At 48.6% G+C, this 18910-nt stretch overlaps 1 protein-coding gene across 2 annotated transcripts in view; it reads left to right on the top strand.

The window, feature by feature from the left end:
- Positions 1-18910, top strand: part of MRE11 (MRE11 homolog, double strand break repair nuclease) — a 605744-nt gene that overhangs the window by 122232 nt on the left and 464602 nt on the right. The window lies entirely within an intron of this gene.

Here is an 18910-nt window from a genome sequence, read left to right as displayed (position 1 = left end):
TCAGACAACATCACGGCGGTCGCCCATGTAAACCAGCAGGGCGGCACAAGAAGCAGGATGGTGATGGCAGAAGCCACAAGGATTTTCCGATGGGCGGAAAATCATGGGTTAGCACTGTCAGCAGTGTTCATTCCCGGAGTGGACAACTGGGAAGCAGACTTTCTCAGCAGGCACGACCTCCACCCGGGAGAGTGGGGACTTCATCCAGAAGTCTTCAAAATGATTGTACACCATTGGGAAAGGCCACAGGTGGACTTGATGGCGTCCCGCCTCAACAAAAAGCTAAAAAGATATTGCGCCAGGTCAAGGGACCCTCAGGCGATAGCTGTGGACGCTCTGGTAACACCGTGGGTGTACCAGTCGGTGTATGTGTTCCTTCCTTTGCCTCTCATACCCAAGGTACTGAGAATACTAAGACGGAGAGGAGTAAGAACTATACTCGTGGTTCCGGATTGGCCAGGAAGAGCTTGGTACCCAGAACTTCAAGAAATGATCTCAGAGGACCCATGGCCTCTGCCGTTCAGACAGGACCTGCTGCAGCAGGGGCCCTGCCTGTTCCAAGACTTAACACGGCTGTGTTTGACGGCATGGCGGTTGAACACCGGATCCTAAAGGAAAAAGGCATTCCGGAGGAAGTCATTCCTACGCTGATTGAGGCTAGGAAAGATGTGATCGAAAAACACCGCATATGGCAAAAATATGTTGCTTGGTGTGAGGCCAGGAAGGCCCCAACGGAGGAATTTCAACTGGGTGGATTTCTGCACTTCCTACAGTCAGGAGTGACTACGGGCCTAAAATTGGGTTCCATTAAGGTCCAGATTTCGGCTCTGTACATTTTCTTCCAAAAAGATCTGGCTTCACTGCCTGAAGTTCAGACTTTTGTTAAGGGAGTGCTGCATATTCAGCCCCCGTTTGTGCCTCTAGTGGCACCGTGGGATCTCAACGTGGTGTTGGATTTCCTGAAGTCGCATTGGGTTGAGCCACTGAAATCCGTAGAGCTAAAATACCTCACGTGGAAAGTGGTCATGCTGTTGGCCTTGGCGTCGGCCAGGCGTGTATCAGAATTGGCGGTTTTGTCATGCAAAAGCCCTTATGTGATTTTCATATGGATAGGGCGGAATTGAGGACTCGTTCCCAATTCCTTCCTAAGGTGGTATCAGCTTTTCATGTGAACCAACCTATTGTGGTGCCTGCGGCTACGTGGGATGGGAGGACTCCAAGTTACTGGACGTAGTCAGGGCCCTGAAAATATATGTTTCCAGGACGTCTGGAGTCAGGAAAACTGACTCGCTATTTATCCTGTATGCACCCAACAAGCTGGGTGCTCCTGCTTCTAAGTAGACTATTGCTCGCTGGATCTGTAGCACGATTCAACTTGCACATTCTGCGGCTGGACTGCCGCACCCTAAATCTGTACAAGCCCATTCCACGAGGAAAGTGGGCTCTTCTTGGGCGGCTGCCCGAGGGGTCTCGGCTTTACAAATTTGTCGAGCTGTTACTTGGTCGGGTTCAAACATTTTTGCAAGAGTCTACAAGTTTGATACCCTGGCTGAGGAGGACCTAGAGTTTGCTCATTCGGTGCTGCAGAGTCATCCGCACTATCCCGCCCGTTTGGGAGCTTTGGTATAATCCCCATGGTCCTTACGGAGTCCCAGCATCCACTTAGGACGTCAGAGAAAATAAGATTTTACTCACCGGTAAATCTATTTCTCGTAGTCCGTAGTGGATGCTGGGCGCCCATCCCAAGTGCGGATTGTCTGCAATACTTGTTTATAGTTATTGCCTAACTAAAGGGTTATTGTTGAGCCATCTGTTGAGAGGCTCAGTTATATTTCATACTGTTAACTGGGTATAGTATCACGAGTTATACGGTGTGATTGGTGTGGCTGGTATGAGTCTTACCCGGGATTCAAAATCCTTCCTTATTGTGTCAGCTCTTCCGGGCACAGTATCCTAACTGAGGTCTGGAGGAGAGTCATAGTGGGAGGAGCCAGTGCACACCAGGTAGTCCTAAATCTTTCTTTAGTTGTGCCCAGTCTCCTGCGGAGCCGTTATTCCCCCATGGTCCTTACGGAGTCCCAGCATCCACTACGGACTACGAGAAATAGATTTACCGGTGAGTAAAATCATTTACCCGTCTTTTTCGCTAGTGGAAACGGGTCCCCCGGCAAATTCCCGGATCAAGTGATCCGGGAATCCTACCCGGGTAGCTAGCCGGGTTGAACACGTGTTCAACCCGGCTAGCTGTCTAGTGTGAACGGAAGACGTGTCGAGGCGACACGGCTCCCGTTCACAGTGTATAGGGAGGGCGGCGCTGGGAGATCATGTGATCTCCCAGCGCCACCCCTGCTGCTTCACTAGCCGCGTCACTAACCCGGCAATATGCCAGGTTGGTGAGCGCTGCTGAAAGGGGGCTGTAGCACGGGTCGCAGCCGTGTCGGGCGACACGGCTGCGACCCGTGCTATAGTGGAAAAGGGGTATTATTCAGAGTTGATCGCAGCAGCAAATTTGTTAGCAGTTGGCCAAAACCATGTGCACTGCAGGGGGGGGCAGATGTAACATTTGCAGAGATTTGGGTGGGTTAATTTGTTTCTGTGCAGGGTAAATACTGGCTGCTTTATTTTTACACTGCAATCTAGATTTCAGTTTGAACACACCCCACCCAAATCTAACTCTCTATACACATGTTACATCTGCCCCCCCCTGCAGTGCACATGGTTTTGCCCAACTGCTAACAAATTTGCTGCTGCGGGGGGTGTGGCCTGGCTGTGGATGCAGGAGGTTGTGCTGCACTCAAGCTCCTGCCACAGTAGCAGTTTTAACTGCTCTTTTGCCCTACAATCGTACCTGACACCTTTCATATACCCTACTCGTACCCCCACAGCAATAAGCAGGGCGGTTGCGGAGCCGGCGGGTGCCCCCTGGACCCGTGCGGGTTGCGGCCTACCCCGCCAGCTGGAGCCAGGACCTCGCGTCTGGAGCCACCCCGGACCGGAGGTGCGGCGCCCCGCGGCTGAGAGACGGGCCGGAGCTGTCCCCAACACCCCCAGAGCCCCCGCACCACTTACCACCCGTCAACTCATCCTGGTGAGTCAATGCCCTGACGATCCGCTCTGTGCGGCGGGTTCCCGTGCGTCCGGCGGCTGGCTCAGTTGTGAGAGGGAGTGCGGCGCCGGTCACGTGGTGCCGCTCCCGGGGACAGACGCGGCCACTGACTTAATCAAAGCCCACGGCGTGCCCCAGGAGGCCCCGACTGGGCTCGGGGGAAGCCAGCCACTGCCACCACTGAAGCTATCCTGCAGACAGGGGATACTTGGGGCCCGTTGCAGGCACCTGGAGGTGGCAGCCTGGCGGCGCCATCTTGGATCCTGGCAGACACCACTGGCAATAGGAGCCGCCGACGCCATTTTTAAATCTGGAAAGGCGCCCATACTAAGAGTGCTGTATAGCCCTGCTGCCAAATAGGGTGTAGGTGACAGGGGCTGTTGACACAGGATCCCAACCACCCCACTAATTAAAGGGGACAAGCTGCACATTCTTTGCCTGACATAGGGAACTGAAGCTCCCCCTGGTGGACCCCTGCTACATCTCACCTCCCCTACTGCTACACTTGCTTGTATTATAACAAAATAACTTGCCTACAACTAGCCACCGCTGTGTGACCACCATGTCCCCACCCAAAAGGAAATAGACGCCTCCTCCTGCAGCCATGTAGGGCCGTCTCGAGGGATGAGGGCTGACGCCTCCTGACACGTTCTACTACCAAAATGACCACAGATCTGTTCTGCTGATTCTGCAATATCTTGCCAGACCCGACACGATAACGCATCCACCCTGACATGTCTTTAACGGCGCGATTCACCGAACGCACCCACCACTGCACCTGACACTCTCTTCTGTACGGTGGCGACTTAGGGATCAGTGAATATCAGCCCCAAGCTCTGGGATATGGGACCGAGGGAGTGCTCAAAGTGTGACCTGCGATACTGAATTGCCCATCACATCTGCCCCAACGCCTGTCGCACAGGTTTCGACGCCCACATCCCCTTCTTATTACCCATGAGTCGCAGGAGACGTAGGGGAGTGAAAACCTCTATCGGTCAGTCTGAAGTTACCCCCCGCTCAGACCTAAGGCGGTTTCTCAATCTCCGGAAAGATACAGTTATGTCGACTCCACCGACGCCTTCCTCTCCGGCACATTCCGAGAGGGCAGAGAAGCAAGGCGAAAACAGAGTGACTACACCGGATAGGAATTCCACTGAACAGCAGGACATGCAGAAGGTCCTCGCACTCCTGCAGACCTTGCCCACTAAGGCGGACTTCACATCTTTGGAGAGTAAACTCCGAGATGTGGTCCACTCTGAGGTGTCCTCACTTCGGTCTGAACTGACTCACCTGGGTTCTCGAATTGAAACATTGGAGACCAGGGGAGAAGAATCCAACGCTTTCCAACACGCACTGGTGGATACTATCAGACTTCAAGCAGAAGAGATTCAGAACCTGCACGACCATCTTGATGATATAGACAACAGGGGACGTAGGAATAATCTGCGAGTGAGGGGCATTCCAGAAGACATACCACAGCAAAGCATCTCAGATGTCCTCAACAAGATCTTCGGTGCAGTCCTGGAAACCGACCGAACGACCCCATTGTTTTCGACAGGGCACACAGAGCACTGCGTCCCAGAGGCTTGCAGTCCGACCGACCAAGAGACATTATTTGCCGCCTACACTACTACAGCCAAAAAGAAGAGATAATCAGGAAACTCCGGAACGCCGGAGACCTAGACTTCAACGGCGCACCTATCCAGGTCTTTCAGGACCTTTCTCGTCACACCCTACAGTCAAGACGTCAAATAAAACCCCTAACAGACGCCCTCCGTAAAAACAACATCAAATACAGGTGGGGTTTTCCGTTCAGCATCACAGCGACCAATGACGGCAGGTCTGCAACGATTCGGACCCCCGAGGATGTCGCCCCCTTCTGCTCCACCCTATCTATTGACCCAGTACAGGTCCCTGAGTGGCAATCCGTAGGCTCGAGAATACGCCCCCCCCCAGCCTCCCCGGGCTGACATACCTTTCCAAACAAGGGGATCTCCTTCAGCAGCACAGAGGAGGAATCGCTCCCTTTCGTCCCCTCTGTCTCCATCTTCTCCCTCGACTGCGAAGACCTGATCGCACCACCTTTAAAATGGCAACCTTTCCTCGCTACGCAGGACTGACGGGCACGGAGAGGACTACTCCAATATGTCAAGTCCCCATGGGAGGATCCATGGCTTTTATATGAAGACTGCCTCCCTCGAGACACCATGCAGTTGAGGGGCGCGTTGCCTCTCGGTCTCTCGCCTCTATATTTAATAGTCCCGTCATGCCCGAGGGACCTAGACATTTTAACTTCCCGAATAGAGTGAGATTTAAGCAACTCTGCCACGGTATTTACTGTACTATCGTAGCTCGGGTAATGTACTGTACTTAGTGTGATGGCATGCAATGTTCACATTATTGTGGTTATTCATTATGTTCCATTGATATAGTTCGTGTGGGAGGGCGGATCCGTTCCCCCCCCTCGTTACCCCATTTGCACCGCAATGTTTGGTCCTGGAATGATCGATGGGGACACTGTCCCCGTTGTTCGTATCACCAGGAGCGGTGCTACGTTTTCACATGTTCAACTGTTCTATATTGCTATGTTTTTCTGTTCTGTTGTTCTTCCCCTATCCCTTTCTCTCTCCCCTCCTCTTCTTCAGGTTCTCTCTTCCCTTCCAAAATTACCTAGACTCACCAATGCCCAAACCCTACTCTATGCTGCTGGGATCTCGGTAAGACCAGATTTACTATTTCTTATTGGAACAGATAAATGGCGCTACTAAAAGTGGTTTCTATTAATGCCCGGGGACTCAACATTCCTGAGAGGAGGTCAAGGGCCTTACGAGAATTGAAAGCCGAAAAAGCAGATATTGCCTTTGTGCAAGAAACCCACTTTAAAGAGGGAGTGGCCCCCTCTCTCAGGAATCGAGACTTCCCCACAGGGTATTTCTCAAATAACGTTGATGGTAAGACATTGGGGGTAGCGATTTTGATCGCCAAGCATGTTGCCCTCGCTGATGTTGTTTGTCACCAACTTGTCCCCGGCAGGGCTTTACTTATAAACTGCGCCATCGCTAATAGAGCTCTTACATTTCTTAATGTTTATGCCCCCAATAAGGCTCAGCCAGGCTTTTTGGAAAGAGTCCTCACGCTAGCCCAACCTCATATTAATGGGATTCTGCTTTTTGGCGGGGATTTAAACTGGTCTTTGGAGCCTCGGTTAGACTCCTCCAACCCCTCCCCAAGGTATTCAGATAAATTACATCGTAGGGTCCGGAAGATTCTACATAACTTCCAACTTTTGGATGTCTGGAGATTACAACACCCCTCCACTAGGGACTTTAGCTTCTATTCACACCCTCACAACACTTACACTAGGATTGACTACTTATTTATCTCGCATAGATTTTTGCATCTGGCTGAGGTATCTGCTGTGGGCAACATGTCCTGGACAGACCATGCTCCCGTCTCTCTGGGGGTTCGCCTGTCCCCAGCCCGCCCGAACTCCTACACATGGAGACTAAACGAGACGATCATCCAGGACCCCGGTTGCCAGCAGCAGATCAGAGAGGCGATAGCCGATTATATTGAGGTCAACGACACAGAGGAGATCTCTAAAGTGGTAGTTTGGGAGGCACACAAATGTGTAATAAGAGGAAAACTCATCCAACTGGGTGCCCATAGGAAAAGACAACATATGGCGGCACGGGAGGCCTTGTTACAAAGAATTCAAGCCTTAGAACTTCTCCATAAATCCACAATGTCAGATGAAAACCTTCAATCATTACTAATAGCTCGGAAGGAATTAGACTCGCTTATGTCCCACAGATTGAAGTTAGAGGCTAGAAAATGTCGTAGTCGCTATTTCCTATGGGGGAACAAACCTGGGAAGCTGCTAGCGCGGGCTCTCCAGGCTCAACGCGCGGCATCTTTTATATCTAAAGTAAAATCTCATACGGGAACAACACAACACACCACGACAGAGATAGCAGCAGCCTTCCGACATTATTATACCCAATTATACAACCTAAGAGGCTCCACGGAGGCAGAATCTGATCTCTCCCGAAAGGCCTCCATTGCCGAGTTTTTAAGGGAAATTAAATTCCCCACTCTTACACCTGAAGAAGTCGAGTCACTTGAGAACCCCTACACTCTGGCTGAACTGGAAGACGCTGTTAAGACCACCCCAAATGGCAGGAGCCCGGGCCCTGACGGCTTCTCTTTAGCCTACTATAAGACATTTGGAGATGTCTTGCTACCTATGATGCTCAGAGCTTTTAATTAGGTTTCAGACAGTCCTCCTTCTCCCCCCAGTCTATGCTCGCACATATCACAGTGATCCATAAGGAAGGCAAAGACCCGTCACAATGTTCCAGCTATAGACCAATTTCCCTACTAAACGTAGACTTGAAGCTCTTCGCCAAATTAATGGCGAATCGCTTAAAACTCTTCCTTCCAAAACTGATACACTCGGACCAGGTGGGTTTCGTTCCGGGCCGCGAGGCCAGGGACAACACCACGAAGGTTCTCGATTTGATTCATTACGCATCAACTTGTAAATCCCCCTCCATCCTCCTCTCAACAGACGCAGAAAAAGCGTTCGACAGGGTGGACTGGGATTTCCTATTGGGGGTACTGGAACACATGGGCATGGGCATGGTGGGCCTCCAGAGAATTAGGGCCCTGTATTCTGACCCCGCTGCTCGCGTACGTATCAATGGTGAACTATCAGACCCGTTCCAGATACGGAATGGGACTCGTCAGGGGTGTCCTCTGTCACCACTTATTTTTGTGCTATGCATGGAGACCCTGACGAGGGCCATTCGCCAGAATGTTAACATCACAGGGCTGCAGGTGGGGAGGACGGAGTACAAGCTCGCCCTATTTGCAGATGACCTCCTTGCAGTGATTTCCAATCCTTTGACCTCTATACCCAATCTCCTTAAAGAGTTCAAGCGGTTTGGTACTCTCTCCAATTTTAAAATTAATTTATCAAAATCTACAGCAATGAATTTAACACTAGACCAGACCAGCCTCCAAGTACTACAATCTAACTCGCCCTTTGCATGGCATCCAACACAGTTAAAATATTTAGGAGTAACCCTTCACAAGGATCTTTCCCAAATTTACCAACTGAATTTCCCTCCACTCCTTTCAAAACTCCAATCTGATCTCTCCAAATGGGGCGGGAAAAAAATTTCATGGATAGGGAGAATAGCAGTAATCAAAATGAATATTTTACCCAGAATTCTTTACCTACTACAAACTCTACCTGTTACTATTCCTCGATCATGGTTCCTCTTACTACAACGAAAGATCAGAGACTACATTTGGGCGGGGCGAAAACCCCGATTTAAGCATGAGATCCTCTTTAGACGGAAACATCAAGGAGGTCTCCAACTTCCTCACTTTTTATCCTATTACCATGCAGTACTCCTTACGAGAGCCATGGAATGGAGTAGTGAACTCCACAGGAAACAATGGGTAGACATTGAACTGGCCTCTCTTCCCTCTCTTAGCTTAAACTCCCTCTGGCTTTCTAAAGTCCCCCAAGTAATGCACCCACTGGCTGGTCCCATCTTTTCGTGTTGGCGTCTCCTACGCTCTATCCCACATATTTCAGCACATCCCTCCCCACTCTCACCACTGTTTGGGAATCCTGAGTTTCCCCCTGGATGCCACTCCTTGTCGTTTCATGCATGGCAAGAAAAGGGCATCCGGAGAACTAATCAAATGCTAGATTCATCTGGTATAATGCCCTTTCCCGAACTGCAAACTAAATGGAACCTACCCAATAAAGAAATCTGGAGATATCTCCAACTTAAACATTACCTACAGACTTTTTGCTCTTCTGGAAAGGGTATACGAGCACTGACTCTATTTGAACAGATGTGCCTCTCCCACACATACCCTAGACACACTCTTTCCACGTTTTACAAGTGGATCTTGAACCATAGATTCTCTTCCCAACCGAAATTTGTCAGGGATTGGGAATTAGACCTAGGGGGTTTGGTGACCACAGACGATTGGGAGGGTATTTATAAAAATACCTTCTCATTAACTACCAATGTGCTAGTCTTGGAGACTCACTACAAAATACTTACAAGATGGTATAGATGCCCAAATATCCTTGCGAAAATTTATCCTGGAGTACCCAACACGTGCTGGAGATGCGAGACAGCAGTAGGCACCCCACTACATATATGGTGGGAATGCTCTCTCTTGCAACCGTTCTGGCGCAAGGTGGTGGAGACAGCTAGCATTATCCACGGTGAGGACTTACCCTTTTGCCCTAGCTTTTGGTTATTAAATCTCACGCGTACACCTAGTTATCATCTCAAGAAATCACTACTTCGCCATATTCTAAGTGCCTCTAAGGCAGTGATCCCAGTTCACTGGAAATCAACAGTGCCCCCCACTATGAAAGAATGGTCCGCCCGATTAGACCACTATATGGCATTGGAAGATCTCATTTTGTCTCTAGAAATGAAAAACACCTCCTTTATAGCTACTTGGAGCCCATGGCTGGAATACAAAGAGTCAACCCATTACAAATCTTCTCTTTAAGAGAAACCCCTCCCCTTTATCTCCAGTTGCCATATGTAACTAATCATGCTTTAAGCCCCTTAGGACAGGAAGAGAAAACCTCCCCCCCCCCCCCCCCCCCTTCCTAAACCTTATCTCTCTAAGCTACCTTTCTTTCTCCCCCTCTACACTGAGAGTAATACTACCCCCTACCCTTCTATTTTTCTCTTTGTATCTCGTTACTCCTCTATCCTCTCCTACTTCTACTCTCTCCCTTTTGCATCAAGAAGTTGTAATTCATGAAACGTTTATGGTTCTTACTCCTTTATGCTCTATATATTTTTCTTTATCTGGAAGTATGATACGTTAGTGGAAAGAGGACATCCACCTATACAGTTATTTTTCTTTTCTTTTATTATACACGGTGTTAAGTCTCTCCAGATGATGTACCTCTGACAATCTGAGAAGCTATTCAAATGTTTCTGCAACTTCCTGTTTTCGTTCAATTGAAATTTCAATAAAATCTATTTGCAAAAAAAAAAAAAATTTGCTGCTGCGATCAACTCTGAATTAGGCCCCATGGTGGTCATTCCGAGTTGTTCGCTCGCAAGCTGCTTTTAGCAGCCTTGCACATGCTAAGCCGCCGCCTACTGGGAGTGAATCTTAGCATAGTAAAATTGCGAACGAAAGATTAGCAGAATTGCGAATAGACACTTCTTAGCAGTTTCTGTGTAGCTCCAGACTTACTCGGCAACTGCGATCAGTTCAGTCAGTTTCGTTCCTGGTTTGACATCACAAACACACCCAGCGTTCGCCCAGACACTCCCCCGTTTCTTCAGACATTCCCGCGTTTTTCCAAGAAACGGCAGCGTTTTTTCACACACACCCATAAAACGGCCAGTTTCTGCCCAGAAACACCCACTTCCTGTCAATCACATTACGATCACCAGAACGAAGAAAAAACCTCGTAATGAAGTGAGTAAAATACCTAACTGCATAGCAAATTTACTTGGCGCAGTCGCAGTGCGAGCATTGCGCATGCGCAATTAGCGGAAAATCGCTGCAATGCGAAGGAAATTACCGAGCGAACAACTCGGAATGAGGGCCCATGTGCGATGACCAGACCAGAGGTTATAAACCCTGATAAGTGGAAGATGTCCGGATCAATCACCTGATGGAAAGTAAAGGAATTCCACATGTTTAGATGACTAAGCCACTAAACTTCCTGGCTAGTCATAAACCCATCCAGAGGTGACAAGGTACAGATCCTCACTCTCTTTGAAGGAGATTTCAATGCTTTTGGGCTACACCTCCTCCCCTTCTCCTGTGTTTCTTTTCTATCACCAACAGTATATAAAAATGGTGTATGTTAAGTGTCCAGCAGGGAAGTGGTTAGAAATACCGAGGGTGGGGCCTGCTGCAGCTGATGGCTATATCTGTTCCTCTACTGGGACAGAGAGGGCATTTCTTGGGGACTCAACTATAAACTATATGTTGGAAACGACCAGGGCTATTCTATGAAACTCCCTCACAACAGAACAACCAAAGTTCGTTTGAGTAAGTGAGTTAGGTTTTCTGTATTTTTATTTCTTTTCATTTGGTTTTGGGACTACTGTACTCTGTGTGTGTTTTTAAAATATTCTTAATAATTTTTGTAACTAAATCTCTGAAGTATTCTTGAAATTAAACATCTAATTTTTAGTTGTGATTCTTTTGAACCAAGGCGTAGTGTGGCCCAAGTCTACCTACTTTTCTAAGTATTGCTGTGTGTGTGTGTGACAGTTAGAAGCGAAGACTAACTTGCGTTTAGTCGCTAAATTCCTCTTGCTGGTGGCAGCTGAGGTGTTTGATTAATTCTGTGTGTCAAAAGTGACACCCACGTCGCATGTGGCAGTACTCAAATTGGTGTGTTTTGTAGAATTAGCCAGCTGCGTCGTGACACTCCATTTGTCAAACACCCATGTAGAAAGACCATAGAAAATTCCAAGGTGTGTACCAAACTGTTCTCGACTTTTTGTCTATATAAAAATAGTTTTTTCAAAATGTAAAGTATTTCTACTAAAATACATATTTACAATGTTATAAATATGGTACATCATTTTATTTACATGAACATTGCTTGGTGTCAGGGGGGAGGGGGGGTTGGGATTGGGTGGGTGGATCTCCAGGAATTGATGATGCATGAGGTGGCAACCCTAGTTATACTTGCTGCACAACCAGTAAGGAATGAGTGCCAGATTTCTACCCAGACTTCCTGGAGTGTCATCATTTTTATCATTGTTTTGTTCTGTGGGATAGAATGGAGGTTATAAGCAAGCAATATGCGTTTGGATAAGCTCCTGTTATCAGAAAGCTTTTGCTGCATTGCTATTAGAGATTGTCATCTTCCCTCACTATGGTGGGTATTCAATTGTTTGAAAAGTCAGTTGGGTGTCTGTTTTTTCCTATCTAATAGACAGGGAAAAACAGACAGCCAACTGACTCTTCACACCATTGAATTCCCCCCTAAAAGTCTAAGCCCACACTTTGGGTTTTCTGCCTGCACATGCATCTGAGAGGCACCGCACATGTGTCCTGATACGGTTCGCACAGAGAAGCAGGCACAGATTCCCATACACAGTGTCAGAAGTGTATTAAACGTGTGACTAGGAGATAATGGAGATGGCTAATCAGACGCACGCACAGGGAGCGTTTTATGGGAGTGTTGCAGACATGGGCCTAAAAGCTGCTGCTTACAGAGACACTGGAGACCATACTCTGATGGAGAATCTGCACCCACTGTAGGGCCAGTGCAAGTTTTGATGGTGCGACCGATAGTGGCATCTTAAGACGCACCAGACCGTAATGCAGCAGCATCTATACATGCTGACAGTGGGCATCTCTGTCTCTGCACATTATGGACATACACTGGGGAAAGGGCTGTATAGTGCATTAGCATAAATTCCCAGATGTAGCTGCAGCAAATTATGCAAAGATGGTCACGCCTGTGTGCAACTGTACATCAGGCTCTTTGTGAAATCTTTATGCCAGTGCACAGCTGAAGCCATTGGGTTTTATCTTGTACTCACGCAATTATTATTATTTTTCCACCACTTCAGTAATCACTTATTTCTCATACGTCCTAGAGGATGCTGGGGTCACTTCAAGAACCATGGGGTATAGACAGGATCCGCAGGAGACATGGGCACTTTAAGACTTTCAAAGGGGTGTGATCTGGCTCCTCCCTCTATGCCCCTCCTCCAGACTCCAGTTTAGAATCTATACCCAGGCAGACTGGATGCACACTGAGGAACTCTACTGAGTTTCTCTGAAAAGACTTTGTTAGGTTTTTTATTTTCAGGGAGCACTGCTGGCAACAGTCTCCCTGCTTCGTGGGACTTAGGGGAGAGAATTCAGACCTACTTCTGTGATTTTAAAGGATCTGCTTCTTTGGCTACAGGACACCATTAGCTCCTGAGGGTTTGGAACACTAGGTACGCCTAGGGGTTCATTCCCAGAGCCCGCCGTCACCCCCCTTGCAGAGCCAAAAGTCAGAAGACAGGTGAGTAGAAGAAGATCAGATGACTTCAGTGACAGCTTTGAGGTACTGTCCGGACCCCCGCCAGTGTCAAAAAGTTAAAAAATTAGCGGGTCTGAAGCGCGCCAGTAAGGGGGCGGGGCTTAGCCCTAACAGCACACAGCCCGGCGTCATTTCTCTTCACATGGCTGCAGAGACGCTGGTCCTTCCTCACACTGCTGTAACAAGTAACAGGGTGGAAAACGGGGAGGGGGCACAGCGATTTTGGTGCAATATACTAGTTTATAAAAGCGCTGCAGGTCTGGGACATTGGCTGTAGTGTTCAGACCGGGTTTTGGGCGCTGGGGTGTGGGCTGGCTATATCTCCCTCTGTGTCTCTCTGACAGGCTTTGCTGTAGGTCTGTCCACTATAGGCCCAGTGTGGATCGGTAGGACACATTTTCCATATATTTTGGTCCTGCCCACAAATTACTAAGTATTGGTCTGATGTCTTTGACTTGATTAATGGAGTCGTTAATACTCACTTTACCCCGGACCCAACCTTGGCGTTATTCCACATTGTTCCCCCCTCTGTCCCCCCCTCCAGCAGATACGTCTAAAGGGGGGTACTCACGGAGCGATATTCTAAAGAATCTGACTAGATTGCTTAGAATTTAAGCAGGATCGCTCTGTGTGTACCCCATACAGCGATAGCGATGCGCAGCCCCGCGCATCGCTATCGCTGCTGCTAGATTGGCCTGCCGTGCAGGCCAATCTAGCGGGTCGCTCACTTCACCCGCTGGGTGAAATGAGCGGCCCCCCCCGTCTCCCCCCGCACGCTCAGCACAGATCGCGCTGTGCTGAGCGGCGGGAGAGATGTGTGCTGAGCGAACCGCTCAGCACACATCTCTCCCCCGAATCGGCCCGTGGGTACTGGGCTTTAGGCCACATTTTAATTGCTGCTCGCGCTAACCTGGCCCAGCTCTGGAAGCAACCTACGTCCCCCACTTTACTTAAAGTTACCCACAAAAAAATCACCACTACCTTATGGAGACTGAGTATATCCCCCCCAACAGCACCACCTCTCCCAGGAAAGACTGGCCCCCATGGCAGTGGTATGTCACCGATGGCAAGGGATCCCACTACTTTCGCAACCCACCCTCATGCGATCATTCACACTGTAGTTTAATTGAGCAACCGGACAATGAGTAATGAGTTAGTATATCTACTTCCCGGAATCCCCTCCCAAAATATCATAGACCTGTACCACTCCTTTCTTCACCCAGGTTTCCGCTAGGTTTTGTATTCGTACTTGTCCGCTCTCTTTTCCTCCTTTACAACCTCCTCTTATTGTGGCGAAATGTATGTTTCTCTTTGTGTTATTATTGGTGCAACTCTGTGCTCTCCACCCCGAACTTCTACGATATCTAATCAGTGGCGTAACTAGAAATTTTTCTCCCCCAAGCCAAAAAATTCTTCGGCGCCCCCCCCCCCCATCCCCCATAATTGGCACTACTAAAGGGATTGCAAAACAGGGTGTGTGGCTTCGTTGGGATGGGCGTGGCTTCACATAAAGGGGCGTGGCATTGCAGGAAAAGACTACGTTATACCCCAGTTTTCCAACCTGCACGCCCAGACGTTAGCCACCACTGGAAAGAAAAATAATCCTGATTCATGCCCCTTACATTATTTGTAATTTTTCCTCCTTATAGTAATGCCTAGTATACATTATGCCACATACTGCAATGGCCCTTAGACATTATGCCACACACAATAATGCACATGACACAATATGCACACACCATAATGCCCCCGACACATTATGCCACACACCGTAATGCCCCCGACACATTATGACAGGAATCGCAATGCCCGTTATACATTATGCTACACACTGCAATGCCCCTGATACATTATACCACATACCACAATGCCCGTGATATAGTATACAACACACCGTAATGCCTGACACATTATGACAGGAATCGCAATGCCCGTTATACATTATGCTACACACTGCAATGCCCCTGATACATTATACCACATACCACAATGCCCGTGATATAGTATACAACACACCGTAATGCCTGACACATACCGCAATGCCCGTTATACCCTATGCTACACACCGCAATGCCCGTTATACATTATGCCACACTGCAATGACCCTGAGACATTATACCACATACCACAATGCCCGTGATACAGTATGCCACACACCGTAATGCCTGTGACACATTATGACACACACCGCAATGTCCGTGATACATTATGCCACACACCGTAATGCCCATTACACATTAAGTCCTACAGTAAGGCTTCTAATTACTTTTAAATTACCTGCTCGTTGCCAGGGGTTTTCATGCTCAGGGTGTCATGCTCGTTGCCAGGGGTTTCATGCACTGGGTGTCATGCTCGTTGCCAGGTGTTTCATGCACTGGGTGTCATACTCGTTGCCAGGGGTTTCGTGCACTGGGTGTCATGCTCGTTGCTAGGGGGTAGTGCTTGTTGCTAGGGCTGTGCTCCCAGTGCCACATATGTCACCAGTGCCAGATATTACCCCACGATGCCAGGTACTCACATGACCCCAGTGCACAATATAGCCCCCCCCCCCCCCTATGTGCCAGGTACACATATACCCCCCCAGTGCCACATATGCCCCCAGTGCCAGATATTCCCCCTCAGTGCCACATATGCCCCCAGTGCCAGATATCCCCCCCCCAGTGCCACATATGCCCCCAGTGACAGATATTCCCCCGCAGTGCCAGCTATGCTCCCAGTGCCAGATTCCCCCCCCCCCAGTGCCACATATGCCCCCAGTGCCAGATATTCCCCCCAGTGCCACATATGCCCCCAGTGCCAGATATTACCCCCCCCCAGTGCCAGATATGCTCCCAGTGCCAGATTCCCTCCCCCCCCCCCAGTGCCACATATGCCCCCAGTGCCAGATATTCCCCCCCCAGTGCCATATATGCCCCCTCCCCCGCTGCCGCTGCTGCTCCCCCGCTGGTTTGTGTTGGAGGGACACGGAGGGCACAGCGCGCGCCTCTCCTGTGTCCCTCCTGCATCATCTCCAGCGGCCGCGGGTCTAATAAACGAAGTGCCGTTCGTGAGCTCTGATTGGCTCACGAACCGGCACTTCTTCTATTAGACCCGCGGCCGCCGGAGATGATGCAGGAGGGACACAGGAGAGGCGCGCGTTGTGCCCTCCGTGTTCCTCCAACACGGCAGGGAGGGTTAGTAGGAGCAGATTGACATGCGGACGCTCGTCCGCATGTCAATCTGTGCTAAATCAGTGGCGCCCCCGCAGCCCCTCGCCCCCAAGCCACCGCGAGGGCTGCGGGGGCAGTAGTTACGCCACTGTATCTAATACTGTGTGTACATTTGCAGGGTGTATCATGACCCTTTTCCTTTTGGATGTTTCTCTTGAATCTTATCTAGCTTATGGAAGTATATGCATTTTGAGCTTACTGGATTCTCCCCCCCCCCCCCCTCCCTCCCCTCTTGTACCCCCCCCCCCCGCTTTTTTTTTTTTTTTTATAAGATATTGAACCCCTTGATATACTGTGTGATGGACCACTCGTCCCCATTTTTCTTTTTGTACCCCATAAAACTTATTCTTTTCTCAATAAAAATTATTGATGATAAAAAAAAAAAACACCTTTGCGAAGTTCTACAAGTTTGATACCCTGGCTGATGGGGACCTCATGCTTAGTCAATCGGTGCTGCAGGGTCATCCGCACTCTCCCGCCCGTTCTAGAGCTATGGTGTAAACCCCATGGTTCTTGAAGTGACCCCAGCATCCTCTAGGACGTATGAGAAAATAGGATTTTAATACCTACCGGTAAATCCTTTTCTCTTAGTCCGTTGAGGATGCTGGGCGCCCGTCCCAGTGCGTACTGTATCTGCAGTTATTAGTTGTGGTTACACACATGTTGTGTTATGTTATAGTCAGCCTGTTGCTGATGTTGTTCATGCCGTTGACTTTCGTTGTGTAAAATGCCATGTTGTACGGCGTGCTTGAGGTGTGAGCTGGTATGTATATCACCTTAGTTTAACAATAAATCCTTTTCCTCGAAATGTCCGTCTCCCTGGGCACAGTTCCTATAACTGGAGTCTGGAGGAGGGGCATAGAGGGAGGAGCCAGTTCACACCCCTTTGAAAGTCTTAAAGTGCCCATGTCTCCTGCGGATCCCGTCTATACCCCATGGTTCTTGAAGTAACCCCAGCATCCTCTACGGACTAAGAGAAAAGGATTTACCAGTAGGTATTAAAATCCTATTTTTCCTATGTTCCTCTCTGGTTGAATGCAGACTGCTGACCATTGTTGCCTTTGTCCCCCAGGTCTAGAGGAGATAGTGTAGCCCTGCATCTCCCATTACCTCACCCCTACAGAGGCTGGGAGCTTAAAGTTAGGTCCCCGGGTGATTCTAAGGGAGGCGACCTGCATCACTGCAGCATTCTGACCCTGGTGGTCAGGGATAAGTGAAACGTGTACTGGGCTGTTCATTTCTGAAAGTGTTGGGCCAGGCTATTATACCATCATTTGCTCCTTAGGCGACGGTGCTGCCTATGTGCCTGAGGCATTGCACAACCTGTTGTTGCCTTATTAAACTCTAGTATGTCATGTGTTTAACCAATGCATAGAAAATGGATAAGGTCATTCTGATTCACAGAAACATTAGAGCGTTGCATATATTACACTATTATTAGAGCATTGTATTATTACACACCACTGAGCTATTTCTTTTACTGGTTTTATAGCTAAAGTAACGGGAATATGTGATAATTCCCATATAAACTGTTACACAACAACAACATGATTGCGTGCACTGGTTGTCACCCAGACCTCTGGGGCAGCTCTGGGAATGATCTGCAATGAATCCGCACAGCTCAGAGTCAGAGGGAGAAGTGCGTTGTTCTTTCATTTCCAAACGCTCTTGACTGTGTGACCGCACTACAGTGTGCGTGGCTCAGGTATAGCAGCTCATGCACTATGGTGGTTTCACTCTTCAGGCTGTACCCAGTGCGCGACAATCTCCACCTCCAGTTTAACCAGCCGTATTTTACTTGGGGTTCCTTAAAACTCTTTTCTAAGAACATCAGTCTTTGGGGGGAATTCAAATGTTTGAAAAGTCAGTTGGGTGTCTGTTTTTTCTATCTAATTGACAGGCAAAAAACAGACACCCAACTGACTTTTCAAACATTTGAATTCCCCCCATTATGTGTTTCTAGCTGACTTATTCTCAGTCTATAATGCAACTTTTATGTACAGTATGTGTATACTACACTATGGCGATGTATTAAACCATCTAAAGAGGGCAATAAGATGTCGCCCATAGCAACCAATCAGTTCTAGCAATCATTTACTCTATTCTATGAAATGATAGCTAGAAGCTCAGCGGTTGCTACAGGCGATTTATCCCATCTGTCCGCTTTAGAAGGTTTTCTACATCTGCCCCTATGTTCTATGACCACAACTCAATCTTCCCTGACTATAAGTATTTCAGTGTAACTTATCTCCGAAGAAACATTGGATAACTCAATGCTGTATGTTTTTGAATTGCGATAAAACAACATCTTTATATGGGACAGTATATATAATACTTTACTCAATCCGCTCCTAACTGGAACACACAGGAACGTTACTGGTCAGTTTGGTGACGCACCGTCAGCCTTCACATGTGGCTAATTTAAGATCATAGGTGCTGTAGAAGGTCCATTACCTGACGGTAAGTACGGATGGTGTAATGGTTAGCATTACTGCCTCACAGCACTGGGTTCGAATCCCAACATGA

The sequence above is a fragment of the Pseudophryne corroboree genome, chromosome 2 (genome assembly GCF_028390025.1).
Source record: "Pseudophryne corroboree isolate aPseCor3 chromosome 2, aPseCor3.hap2, whole genome shotgun sequence".
NCBI lineage: Eukaryota > Metazoa > Chordata > Amphibia > Anura > Myobatrachidae > Pseudophryne > Pseudophryne corroboree.
This window is presented reverse-complemented; position numbering and strand designations above follow the sequence as displayed.